The sequence below is a fragment of the Macrobrachium nipponense genome, chromosome 6, assembly GCF_015104395.2.
Source record: "Macrobrachium nipponense isolate FS-2020 chromosome 6, ASM1510439v2, whole genome shotgun sequence".
Classification (NCBI taxonomy): Eukaryota; Metazoa; Arthropoda; class Malacostraca; order Decapoda; family Palaemonidae; genus Macrobrachium; species Macrobrachium nipponense.
Genome location: NC_061108.1, coordinates 89,928,991 through 89,942,908, shown reverse-complemented (window position 1 = coordinate 89,942,908; position 13,918 = coordinate 89,928,991).

Sequence of the window (13,918 nt, the reverse complement as noted above, 5' to 3'; positions counted from 1 at the left end):
ATATATATATATCTACATAAACATTTACATACATACATAAATTTCACATGTCAGCTCTTTCGCTTAAACACGTATTTTCACATACATTAAGCAGTAAATATAATTCAATCATGGATGGTAATTCGTTGCGGTAAAATTCTCATAGAGATCATCAGCAGCACATTGATATAGGTTCTTTCATACTGCTCCATTCTTCAATATCTTGCACTTCTTCTCAATCAGCCAAGATATCATTGACTTCCAATCCTCTTAAGTGGTTTCTTTCTTCCTTTTCTGAGCATGTCAGTTTGTACACTCATTTCACAATGCTTTTGTTGTCCTTTCTTTCTTTCTTTATAACCAAAGTATCTCATAATAGTTTGATCCTTTCTGTCATATATATTATCCTTTTTACTACTTGTTCTGTATACTATATTTCTCACCCTTCCATTTCCGAGGACGTCGTACTTTTAGATTGTACACTTATTTAAGAAATATATTGCACTCCATTCATTTAACATAACCAAACCATTTCGAGATACTTTGATCCAATCTTTTATTAACACTTACTCTGTAGTTCTTCACTTGTCTTATCCTTTCAATTCTTCTATTGCATGAATAGTTTATCTTAAACTCTTTATCCTTCTTCTTTCTTGCTTTTAACATACTCATTCCACTCCCATAATTGATTGTTGGCACAAAAATCCCTCTTACTTCTCAACCTTGGCTTCCTTAGACAATTCAGTTTTTTCCACCAATCTTTGGCTTCTCTCATCATTTATTACATATTACAGCTAGATATAAGAATTAATTACTTCCATTCTTCCACATTCCATATTAAAATTCATGGTTCCATTTTTCTAGTTTCAAGTTAGATCATCGCCCCACTTGATCAGATTTACTACAAACATTGTCCTTTAGCAAAATCTTTCTAATGCGTCCCTAATTTATGCAGTTTTTATTCTTAGATCTCATTCCGGATAGCATATCTTGCAAATTTCAACTTCCTCCACTCCGACAAAGTAATTTCCTAATCTCACAACTTTGCACCTATATCTGCCATTCTTTCCCTCATATTAGGCAGCTTTGTTGACATAGCACACCCTTGTCCAAGACAGTTTTATATCAAACTAACCAAGACTTTAAATAAGTGTCTGTAACCGCACAGTATCAGCATTCTTTACAACGCTTCTCTATCCCTATCACAAACCTATTATAGGTACATGTATAACATCAACACGATTCACACACTCACTTCCACCCCCAATCACTTGTTATCCTTTTCCAGTTAGTCCTTCCAATAGTTTATTTGTTCCCTCAAGATTTTACCCTACAACTTATCAGGTATGTCAAGTAATGCTATGCCTCTATAATCATTAGTCCCCTCTGCTTCCTTTACCGTTATACAATTGAACAATTATTTCCCTCATCCTTTCCTTCACAATGTCTCCCTTAATCAGTTTGTCTTGTGTGTCTATTCTACACTTACTACTCATGTGATGTGATAAAGGACTGCATTCAATTTAAACAGCGTTTACCCATAGGCATAATTTAACTTAAGATTTATACTGAACCGCTGGTATGGTGGCGAGTGTGGTGACATGCCGCTCAGATTTCGCGGGTTTGCGCCTGCCCCAAGGCATTATTTGTTAAACTGCAGCGTGGGGTCTGCGGTGGGTGTGTTCCAGTTTAATAGATTTCATCTACTGACCTTAAAGTTAATATTAATTTTTTTCCTCTATAGTTCTGTTTATGGTTTGCTCTATTTCTTCTTGACTGTCTGTCCATCCTGCAGTAGCATGAGCATCATCTCTTCTGCTATTTCTCTTCATTTACAATAATGCCTTTTATTATTTCATTAAGCCTATTCAATTCCTAATCCCAACACTGCCTTTGTTTTTATTTCTTCTTCCTAAACTTCTTACTCCTGTCACTCTGAACTAATCATGAAATTTTACAAACACCTCATACATTCCTTCTACATCAGTGTCTTTAAACTTAGCCATTTTTTCATCCATCTTCTCCTCATATGCTATTCTCATTTTTGTTTAGCAGAATCAGTTGCCTTCATTACTTTTACGGCCACAGTTTTATCATTTCCTCCCCAACTTATAACAATCCTAAAAGTGGCTTTAATCAAATAATGATCATATACACCTCAATGCATATATACCTCAAGGCATTCTTTTCTTCTTGTATCTGCTACATCTTCTAGGTACTCTATACAGTTAACCAATCTAGCTAACGCTTTTATTACCATTTTCTGTTTTTCCTACAAACGCAAACACACGCACAAACACGCACACATAGACGCAAGAGCTTGTGCGCCAACTTATCCAACTTGACGCTCTTACGTCGATGATCCTGGTTGTTATGGCTGCTTGCAGTATTAACATTCCCCCCCCCCCCCCCCCCCCCTCTCTCTCTCTCTCTCTCTCTCTCTCTCTCTCTCTCTCTCTCTCTCTCTCTCTCTCTCTCTCTCTCTCACCCCGTAAAGACAACATCAGTCAGAAATGTCATTGTCCAATACTATTACGAGTGTCGCTATACTTTATCTTCATTTAGAAGCAAAACAATTTTCGTGAATGTCCAACAAACAAAAAACAAATAAAAATAATGTGGATTCAAATTATTGCTTTGGCTAATTTGCTAATTATTGTAACCAGGCTCGGTAAATTGAGGTTGGAATTCAAATGGACAATTTCAATCAAGTAAATTCGTTGGTCCATAGCATGTTTTCTTTTCCTCTCTCTCTCTCTCTCTCTCTCTCTCTCTCTCTCTCTCTTCTCTCTCTCTCTCTCTCTCTCTCTCTCTCATTAGTTTTACACCTTCATTAGGATGCTGTGGAGTATGTAAAACTTGTCAGAAGTTGGTCGAGTCAGAGAGGAAGCGTTCTGCTAGATTTATTACACTTTATAACCTTACGTTTAGAGCAATAACACAGGCATGTATATATATATATATATATATATATATATATATTATATATATATATATATATATATAATATATAATATATATATATATAGTATATATGTATATGTATATTATATATATATATATATATATATATATATATATATATATATATATATATATATATTCTTTCGTCTTTGAGTTAGTAAAACTGTTTGTTTTACTACGTCCGTAACAGGCAGGGATCTCATCAGTTGCTATTTTAAAGGAATCAAAACTAACCTCCTTAGTATGTCTTAAATTGGTTTATCTTTTACGACGATAATTTCGGGGAGGGAATGAGTTAAGTATTCTTCCACCATGCTGAACATCAGTTATTTCTCTCTGTGCCGGTTAATACCGTTCACTATTACCTAGGGTGACTTTAAAATGGCTGAACATAAGGTTTTTAGGTTAAGTTATCACAGGGAGCATTTTCCCACCTAGTTACCTCTGACGTCGATGACCTAAGTTGTTGTGACGCCATGGTACATTTTTGCATCAGTTATCTCTGAATTTAGATGGCGGCTATTTCTTATTCGTCGTCGTTATCTGCTGTAAGGTGGCAATTAAATTCCCTTATTCTTCCTTTTCGGTAGAATTTCTAACGTTCTATCTTCATGTCTTTTATTCAGAACTTCCAAATGTTATAATTGCTCAATGGTGTCCGCTACCATTGTAGGGCTTTTAGACATGATATCATTCCTGCTCATAAAGAACAAAATAACATTTTACCTTGAGAAATAATTATTGGACAAATAAGGGAAAAAAAGAAAAGGAAACATAACTTATGAAATTAACAAGTTCCTCTACCAACAAAAACAGTAAAATGGTAAAATTGTGTGGATATAATTTTTTTTTTTGAATTCTGCTTTCAAATGGAAAAATGGGAATATTTTCATATTAGAATTTTCATGATATTTATGGTCAACATTTCCCTAATGAGAAGAGGGCTTCGTCGGTGATAAAGAATAATAAGCTTTTAAATTATGGTCCCCCACCGTGTAAACATGTTAGCAAAATATTAGTTTTCGTTCCAGTAAACCGATTATTATACACACTGCTTAAAGTAGTAGTTTCCATTCACTTCTTACCACAAGTGTTATTACATATTCTTTACTTTGATTGGGTATTTGAGATACTTTACCCAAAATCCCTAGGTGCGGAGACATTCATAACTGTTGATCTTATCCAACTGCTACCCAAAGTAACGATGGCAATTTTCACTGAACAACGAATTCATTTTTAGGCGTAGCAATTTGTGGCGATAGATTTAGTAATTAAATAACATTAGATTGATCTGATTCATAATTGAATCTGTAAGACCATCGATGTGAGGAATAAAGGACTATAACTTAGAAGTTCAACAACGGGGCACATTTACTCCATATTGGTTCTGTTGTTTAGTAAATTTGGTCGCTAATTTGCTGATAATTTCTTTAGATGTTTCTCAAAAGTAAGATGCGAGTGAAAATTTTCACCAATTATAGTTAAAGCGTCATATTCATTCAGCAGAGTCACATCCACCTTAATGGGAGGAAGAGGTGGGAAATCTGTATGGTATCTACTAATCATTAGTGTTTTAGTTTTAGTACAGTTCAGCCTCATACCTCACCGACTACACCATTCACTAATCGCTCCATGTTACGATTGAAACTAACGGCATCTTCATTTTATAAGTTTAGACATTACTACACTCACAAGTGTTGCATCATCGGCATACTGAACAATCTTGTTATCCAAGTCAACAGCCATATAACTTGTATGCGCCAAAATTAACAGTGGGCCAAAAATACTACCCTGTGGCACTCCAGACACAACAGGTTTTGATTTCTCTAAGGGTCTCATCAATAGCAAACTCGGTGCTACCCGCCTGTAAGGAGATTTTGAAGTAATCATAATATATATCAAGCCACTCTAAGATTCCGAAATTTGTAGATAAAATGTACAATTTGAATTACTCTACACTCAAAATCTTTATTAAGGTTCTCTTGCAAATGGCGTGTCAAATCTAAAATGTCATGACAAGGAACTTAATGCTTCCTGTATACACATTCGCTATCAGTTAACAATCCACTGAATCGAGTTGAATCAAACAAAAACTTCTGTCAGTTTTCTTCTGAAGATTGAAAAAGAAACCCATAAAATCACTGTGTATAACGTGTTTACTTCTAAGTATTTACATTTAATTTTACTCCACACTCGAGTACTTTCAGGCCCTATCTGTGGCCCATTTTCAAGAGATGTATAGGTTTTCAGCCTGGGTCATGGCCCAGCAGTCTTCTGGAACTTCTTGTTAAGCTGTCATTTATGTGATGGCTTTTCTGGTATCCTTGAGAGTTGCTAATCTCCTCTTGTTGCTTTGATATCCTGGGCTGATGGTCAATGGGATTAACCCTTGTGGTAAGGGAGTGGTTACCAAAAGTCTGTTGGGCAGAAAACCTAATCTCCAGGTCAGCAGGGTCAGTCATAGCTTCTTTCTATATCAAAGCTCGGCTTATGGGATCTTCTGAGGTAAAACCTTTGTTTCCTTCTATTACTGATGAATGCTCCTTCTACTACCCTCCTAAGACTGATTTTATTGCTTTTGTATACAAGCCTACTGTTTTTAAAATCCATCCTATGGTCATTTTCCCAACAATGCCTAGCTATAGCACTTCCCTGAGAGTTAAGCTGCACTGCCCTTCCGTGCTCTTACATTCATCTGCAAAGATACTGCGACAACCTAAAGATCTATAGAATCTACTAATCTTGGAAAACAACACACTAGAAACTTCATTCAAAAACAAAGGGAAGAAACCCTCACGATCCTCTGAACCCTGGTTGTCAAGATTACCAAGAATTTTTTCAACATTCTCAGAGTGAAATGCAAATATTTTGAGAATTGGTTCAGGATGACAAGTATCAGTGAGAGGAACATCCTCAGTTGATGGCTCAGCTTCAAAATCGCGATGAAATAGTTCAGCTTTTTCTTAGTGCCAGTAACCACTGTACCATCGTATCTTAGTATTGGTAGAATCGAAGAAGAGCTGAACCCAAAGATAGAAGATGGCAATTTGCTCCATCACGGATGAGGCTGAGTAATTCCTTTAATCAACATAAATTATGTAATTTCCATGTGTACGGTTCCGCTTCCACGTGTTGACAGGCTTCAATATCGCTTTCCCAATGGCTCTAGATTTCAGCCAGACCGTTTTCCCTGTGGTTCTTATGGGTGTCTTACAAGTTTTCATTAACTGAGGTTACTTACCACCTTGAAACTGTTAGCAAGGCATCTCTCCGTCCCCATAGGGGGTTAGTGCCGTCAGTGCACTTACGCGCTGTGTACTGTAGGCATTACATAAGGTTCTTTGCAGCGTCCCTTCAGGCCCTAGCTGCAACCCCTTTCGTTCCTTTTATTGCACCTCCTTTCATATTCTTTCTTCCTTCCTATTTAGCTCCTCTTATAACAACTGTTTCATAGTGCAACTGCGAGGTTTTCCTCCTGTTACACCTTTATAACCCTTTACTCCCAATTTTCTCTTCATCGTGCTTGGTGTTCGGCCTAACTTATATATTCTATTCTATTCTATTCTCTGTCCGTCCAGCAATATGTCTGTCTTATGTTATGGCTGAAGTGTTTTAAAGAGTCGTAGTTCTTTTAAGCTAATTGAGACACCGGTATCTTCCTGGGAATACATACTTCATATTAAATCACATCTCATTTCGGACCAAGGATAATTAATATTGATACCTAATTGTTCCACATTCTGTATTGCATATATTTCTGTATTTTTTCCTCCTTGAGTGTTGTAATTGCTTTTATTTAAAAAGAAAAACAGTAACCATCAGGTATGCTGATGACCATGGAAAATAAATCTTTCTACAAATTGACTAATAAAAAAAAGCATTAATTGATAATACTGTAAAGATTATTCATGAAAAAATTGGTGATTATTCATTAGATCTTAATTGTAGAATACCTAAAAATTGTGAAAACTAAAAGAACACCGGGATGACAGTCTTTTTTTTTCTTCTTTTTTTAGCTATACGATTATATATAGTAGTGGCTTTTGTTCATCAAAATTCCGTTTTACTAAGAGTCTTCATCTCGATCAAAATACATGACACTGTAAGAACAAAAAGCAAAATAGGCCCTGAAAAATGATACAGGAAGAACGTCCCAGGTAATTGAGTCTATGCAATTTCTTCCGTTGAAAAATGTAGCTATATGTTACTTTCCAAGAAGGATAATATTAGCGGACTGGCGAGCAATTTGGCAAATGCGGTGCCGCCGTCTCCCAAAAAGTTACCCACCATAAGATTCGGACACGGAGACCCAACACGTAGGAAGGACATACTTCAAGTTATGAGTTTTATTCAGCGTCAAAGAAAGTAAAGGGAAGAGAGAGAGAAGCAAAGGGAGAAGGAGCGAGGCGATCGCACTCCGTCCCGGTGGTGTAATCTAGTTTTATTATTCTCTTTTCTGTTCTCAAACATTCACTCGCTGGTATAAACACATTACACATTTTTTTTCCACCAATAAGAAAGAAACGCTACACACAAAAACAGGGATGACAGTCACTGACATTTTAGGTCTTCAACTGCTGATTCAATTATGACTTCCGAGCGGAAAAATTCTCCACCCCTCTTTTCTTGCACATATGTTGCTTCTCCAATATATCTTTTTTGTTGTTTTGAATTCTAACACTTTCTACACCTAACCAACGTAGTAATATTCTTGTCTCCTTCCCTGACCTCCTCAGAACGCTTACTTATTGTAGCTACTTTGACCAATCCATGATTTGCCATTGTCTCAAAATATGTTAATCCCATGAACATACTCTAATCCAGGGGTTCTTAACCTTTTGATGACTCCAGACCCCAATGAATTGCACAATATGGTTCCATACCTCCTTTGCTCAAGTCCACTCAAGTCCTATTTGTTGACAATATAGGTTAATATATTTAGTTTAACACATACTTTAGGTATGAAAAGCTAGGAATAGAACATACAAGAAAATAAAAAGCATCTATAGTTTTGTATAGTTATTTACTTACAAAATGTAACCATGTATACACTGACACATGAAAATCTAATATATACGAATATCCCGAAATCAAGTCCCATACCCCCAGCATGTGGTTCTCATACCCCCAAAGGGTATGGATACCCCATGTTAGAACTCTTGTTTTAATCTGTATGTTTCATAATGCTAAAACGTTTGGAACACCCACGTGCTGTCACACTTCTGCATTTCTCATCTTACACTCTGCCTCTACCTTTTTTTCCCTTCATTGTGGTTTAAAACCACCACTTTTCACTTACATAGATTCTTTTTCCAAAGTCCCCTCATTAATTCCACCAGACCCCATGGTTGTTCTCAGTGCTCTTCAATGCTTCTTTACTTCTACTTAGCTTCAGTTCTTTGCCGCCAATGTTCACTGTCATCAGTCAAAATACTAATAGTTCTAGTTTTCTATCATAAATCCTCCATTCAGCTACAAATGATAACAAGTAATACTTTTCAATTCTTTTTCTTTGTCCAATTTCCCTTACGTACATCCTCATCAATAACTACTACCAATATTATCGACCATGATTCATTTTAAAATCTCCAAGGCTCCAAAGACTTAGTTTCGTAATTTTCTACCAAGTACATCAGAACAAAATTATTGATTTTATATTCATTAGTCATGATTCTTCTCAGACTGCATAGCCACTCGTTGTACATGGTTTTCTCACATTATGAACGTAACCATTATACTACTTTTTCCCTGAAATCTTTTTTCTCACTCGAAATCAGCTCACGTTTCGACTATTCACTCATTCACTTGTTGATCTCTTAATGTTGCTTTATGATACTTTGCATGACATCTTCATTTAATATACTAACAAATGTACATTATATATATATTATATTATATTATATTCCATATATATTATATTATTCTTAAATATATTATAAATATATAATATATTAAACTAATAAATAAATATAATATATTTTAATATAAATATAATAATATATATATATATAATTATATATATATATATATATTATGTAATATAGAGCATACATTTGGTTGTTAAGGATGTTTGGGTAATTTTGTGTATATTTGTGTATGCTAATTTGAATGCTTTGTTATCATTATTATATAGCTTTTCTGGAAGATTGAACTGAATTACATTACCAGGAAGTAAGAACTCCTCTCTCTGGAAACGACTTTTGCAAAAAATAATTTGGCAGAAGAGCGCTGCAAGAGACGCCCTTTTCTTTGCACGAATATGTTTAAGCCCTGATCAAATATTTGCTCTCATAACGATGTGTATTTCTCAAGACTCCTCAAAGGAAAAACAAACAGCAATTACCTGGACATTAATCTTATTATAGAAGCTTCCGAAGGAGGAGGAATATAATTAGCTCATTCCCTGGAGCTTTTATTAATCAAGTTACTCTAACAATGAAAACCATTTATGGGAAATGGTTCCTTCCGCCTCCCTTAATCGCGAACGCGTTAAGATCCTCCGGTTGAAAGGATTTCAGCTTTTCATATTTTTTGGATGTCATTTCCTTCCCTGTTCTATTTTCATTTATATGGCTGGTAACACACACCCATACACAGAAATATAATAATATATATATATATATATATATATATATATATATATATATATATATATATATATATAGTTATAGTAGTGGAAATCTTCTTAGGCACGGAGATATGGTAATTCAGTTGTACACATAGGAAAATGAATATGGTATATCTCAGAAAATGCCCAACAGTTTCGTCCTCAAATGGACCTCTTCAAGAAGAGGTCCATTGGTGGACGAAATTGTTGGGCATTTTCTGAGATACACTATTTTCATTTTCCGATGTGGAATCAACTAATATGTTATATATATACTATATATATATATATATATATATATATATAATATATATATATATCATAGTTTATTTAAGAAACGTTTCGCACACAAAAAACACGGTGCATCATAAATGGACCCAGATAACTTAACTACCTTAGAGTCATTACACATTAAAAGGCTGGTTCCTTCATTGAACAGTAACTCTACGGCTTCACCTTTGTATCTGGCGTAGTAGTCGTTTTGTTTGGGACGCCAAATTTTGCCATTCCTTTTCTGTCAACCATCCTTACCCTGGATGGTTGGTGTTTCAGTTCTTTTGCATTGTTTTTAAATCTTTAACTTTTAACTTTTACAGTATTTTAATTTTTTGATATTTTCAGTATTCATTGTGAATTCCTTTTATAATGTAATTGTTTTTATTTTCACAGACTGATGATGCACGGCGCTTTTTGTGTGTGAAACGTTTCTTAATTAAATAAACTATGATATTCTACTAAGATGTATTATGAAACCCTCTGAAATACTGTGAAATTGCTGACTGGAGACCCAGGTTCATTAATCAATTGTACTTCCAGAAAAAGGAGATACTCAAGGCTTTGGAAACAGATTGCTAAAAAATGCTGTCATGAATAATAAATAAGAAGGTTTCAAGTAAATAGAGATTTGTGTGTTAATTTCGAAGGCGAATAACGTCTTCGGACCTCGGACTAGCGAGCAATTTAAAAGTTATGGTCTGACGAACTCCCAACGTTTTACCATCATGTGACTTGGGCCTGCAAGACCCACTACGTAGGAAGGGCATGCCTCACGTTATGAGTTTATCCAGCTCCAAATGTTGAGAGAGAGAGAGAGAGAGAGAGAAGAAGAGAATGAGAGAGACGAGAGAGAGAGAGAGAGAGAGAGAGAGAGAGAGAGAGAGAGAGAGCATAATGGTACATTATAATATTGTGCTCCAATGCCCCCTTGAAATATATATATATATATATATATATATATATATATATATATATATATATATATATATATATATATATATATATATATATGTGTGTGTGTGTGTGTGTGTGTGTGTGTGTGTGTGTGTGTCTATGTGTGTTTATTTACACGTAAATATATAGTAAGCCACAAGTCCATTTCATTTTGAATACAACATACATTGGTAATAACGTACAGCTAAAAGGGATTATAGTTGATAAGTGTTTTGCCGTCGATCAGGACTCCAACTATGGCCTGGTTTAACAGCAATGAACAGATGGTGACTTTGGCTGCGGCATGAGAAAACTGAATCGAAAATGGAATGTAGAATTAATGATGCTTGTAGACGTTACCTTATGATTAGTGAAAGTGAAGAGGGAGTGCAGAGTTCAGTGAAAGAACTTGAAAGTGTTTATGAGAGGAAGAAATTCAAGAGTAGACTTGGGCAAGAGTGCGATTCTGGAGGCTAATGGGGATCAGGAAAACGAAGAAATGGTTGGTAATATGGACGATGAGAGTATGGAGGCAATACATTTTGGGATATGATATTTTGGAAGATGGTAGGATCACAGCTGAGTCACAGGTGAAAGGAGGATAGTATGATATGTGAGAATTCATGAAGGGATTGTTGAATCACAGCTATCATTTGTGGAAGTGAAGTGCGGATTGTGAACACGCATCTGCCGGGATGACATTTTCATGCAGTGTTTTTGGTATAATAAGTACCAAAACGATGTACTTTGAAATATATTAAAGAGTGATAAACAGCTTCGAGTAAATGAAAGGAATGATCAGAATGTTTTGCGATGGTTTAGCCATGAGGGGAAATTGATAATGATGGGTTGGTGAACAATTTCACAACGAGAACTGTTGAGAGGAAGGAAAACAGAAAATAGACTGAATAAAAGAGGTATTGGGAAGAGAACATGATCAGCTGAGTGTGCTATTTAAGAGAGATACAGTGTGTAGGGGATATAAATGTACGGCTGCTGGTGAGGCTCTTGTGTTCTGCAATGGAAGTATCTTGATTTAGTAAAATCTCTTTTAAGGTCACGGGATCTGCTAAAATTATAGTCTCGCATGATTCTTTTTTCTGATGAAAATTTCCATATCTGTCAGATTAAACTTCCATAAGAGTGATGTCCAACCCTTTTAATATGGTATTGTATTATGAAAACGTAAAATTAAAATAATGTAACTCCTCAAGTGCCATGGATATTTCTGACTGGCAATATCATTTGTCAGGAACGTTGATATGCTAGGGCATGTATTCCATTATTTCCTGCTTGACCTGCCAATTCACGAAGTGCCTGCCAAGGCCTTCAATATCATTTATGGACTGCTGGGGCCAATCGACCATACTGCCGCAATAGGACGCAGTGTCAGTATTTTATAGTTTAATGCCTCCTTGGGATTTGCGTTGCGAGTGTCCTCGTAACCAAAGTTGTATATGATTATTTTCATTCTTATAGGCTTTGTAGATAATAGGAAATGTACTTGGGAGAATGTGTAGGTGAGTCAGATGCTAGAAGAAAAGTTCACCCATCGTTTCGGGATATCTATTTTTATTCCTTCAATCTTGTATTTTTTTTTTTAGATATATATGAACATGAACTTCTGGAAATTCTTAAATCAAGCAGTAAACAAAAAAGGCCTATGAGGTAAATGATTAAATAAAGATTACCGTATAATTATTGTTGCAAAAATTGAGTTGTATCTATTCATTACCGTATTACAACGAAAATATTTTGTTTAATAAAAATTTTATATGGGAGGTATACAGTATTTAAGAAAAGAATGTAATAAGCTCAACAAAAATGTTGTTATAGTAATAATAAGTGTATCTACTGATCTTTTATGTAAAATCATCCGACGAATTTATTGCCAGTGCAATAAAACCTCAAATAAATGACTGAGTGACTGATGAACTTAAAGTTGCAAAGTCAGGCACTATGGCACTTTCGTCCATTCAACTCTTAAGACGGTGAAAAGAAATAGTTGGACAGCGAAATAAAGGAATCCAGATAATAAAGATGAAATACAAGGATCTGACGGTGAAACTTAGAGAAAATCGCACATTTACAGTGAGAAGTAATATTAAGAGGTTGGACAGCAATACTGAAGAATGGAAGCTGGAATGGAGAGAATGTAAGAGGCTTAAAAGCAGGGTCAGCTATAGGAAGAAGGGATGCTGTGAAAACCTTTCAGTAATGCCTAAAATACACCACGTGCGATGCACAGACGGGTCTATCTCCTATAAGGAACGAACATACGAAAATCTCCAGGAATTCCTTAATAATCTCAATAATTTAGTCCCTACTATAAAATTTACTGTAGAGGAAGAAAGAAATTGTAATTTGAATTTTCTTGATGTAACTTCATAGAAATAATAGAAATTTCACCTTTTCAGTCTTTCGAAAATCAACTAACATTGCCTGTTTTATTCATTACTACTCCAATCACCATCAAAATGTTAAATTCTCTGTTTTTTCTGGGATGTTTCTAAGGGCTTTACGTGTCTGTAGCCCGTAGTTTATTGACGCTGAAATTAAAACTATTTATGATATTGCAATGTAACTTAAATACCCAAGGACCTTTGTAGATGTGGCATGGAAAAGAGCTAGAAAAACATTTTATTCAACTAATGACAAACTTGAATTTAGTAAGCATAACATTCTAAAATTACCCAATGATGAAAGGTTTTTAGATATTCCTATAATTTTAAAGCTTTTTAACATAAGTGTTGTTTTCAGTATTATTAATGTCAAGAGTTTAGTAATCAAAAATTCTCCTAAAGATCTTCCAGGCTGCATATATGAAATTCCTTGCAAAAAGTGTGATAAAGTCTATTACGGACAAACCGGTAAATCTCTTTCACAACGTCTCAAACAACATCAATATTCTGTGAGAACTAGGCAAATATCGAATGCATTATTCGTACATATGAGAGATATAGACCATCCTATTAACTGGAGTCAAGCAAGAGCCTTAGTCCCATGTAATGACACAGTTAAAAGGAATATCATTGAATCTTGTTTTATCAAGTCAAATAATAGAAATGTTCTAAATTTAAGTCTTGGTTTATTTAAACTTGATGCTTTCATAATGAAAAAAGTTGTAGATAACTTAAGCAACAAAATTAATATATTCAG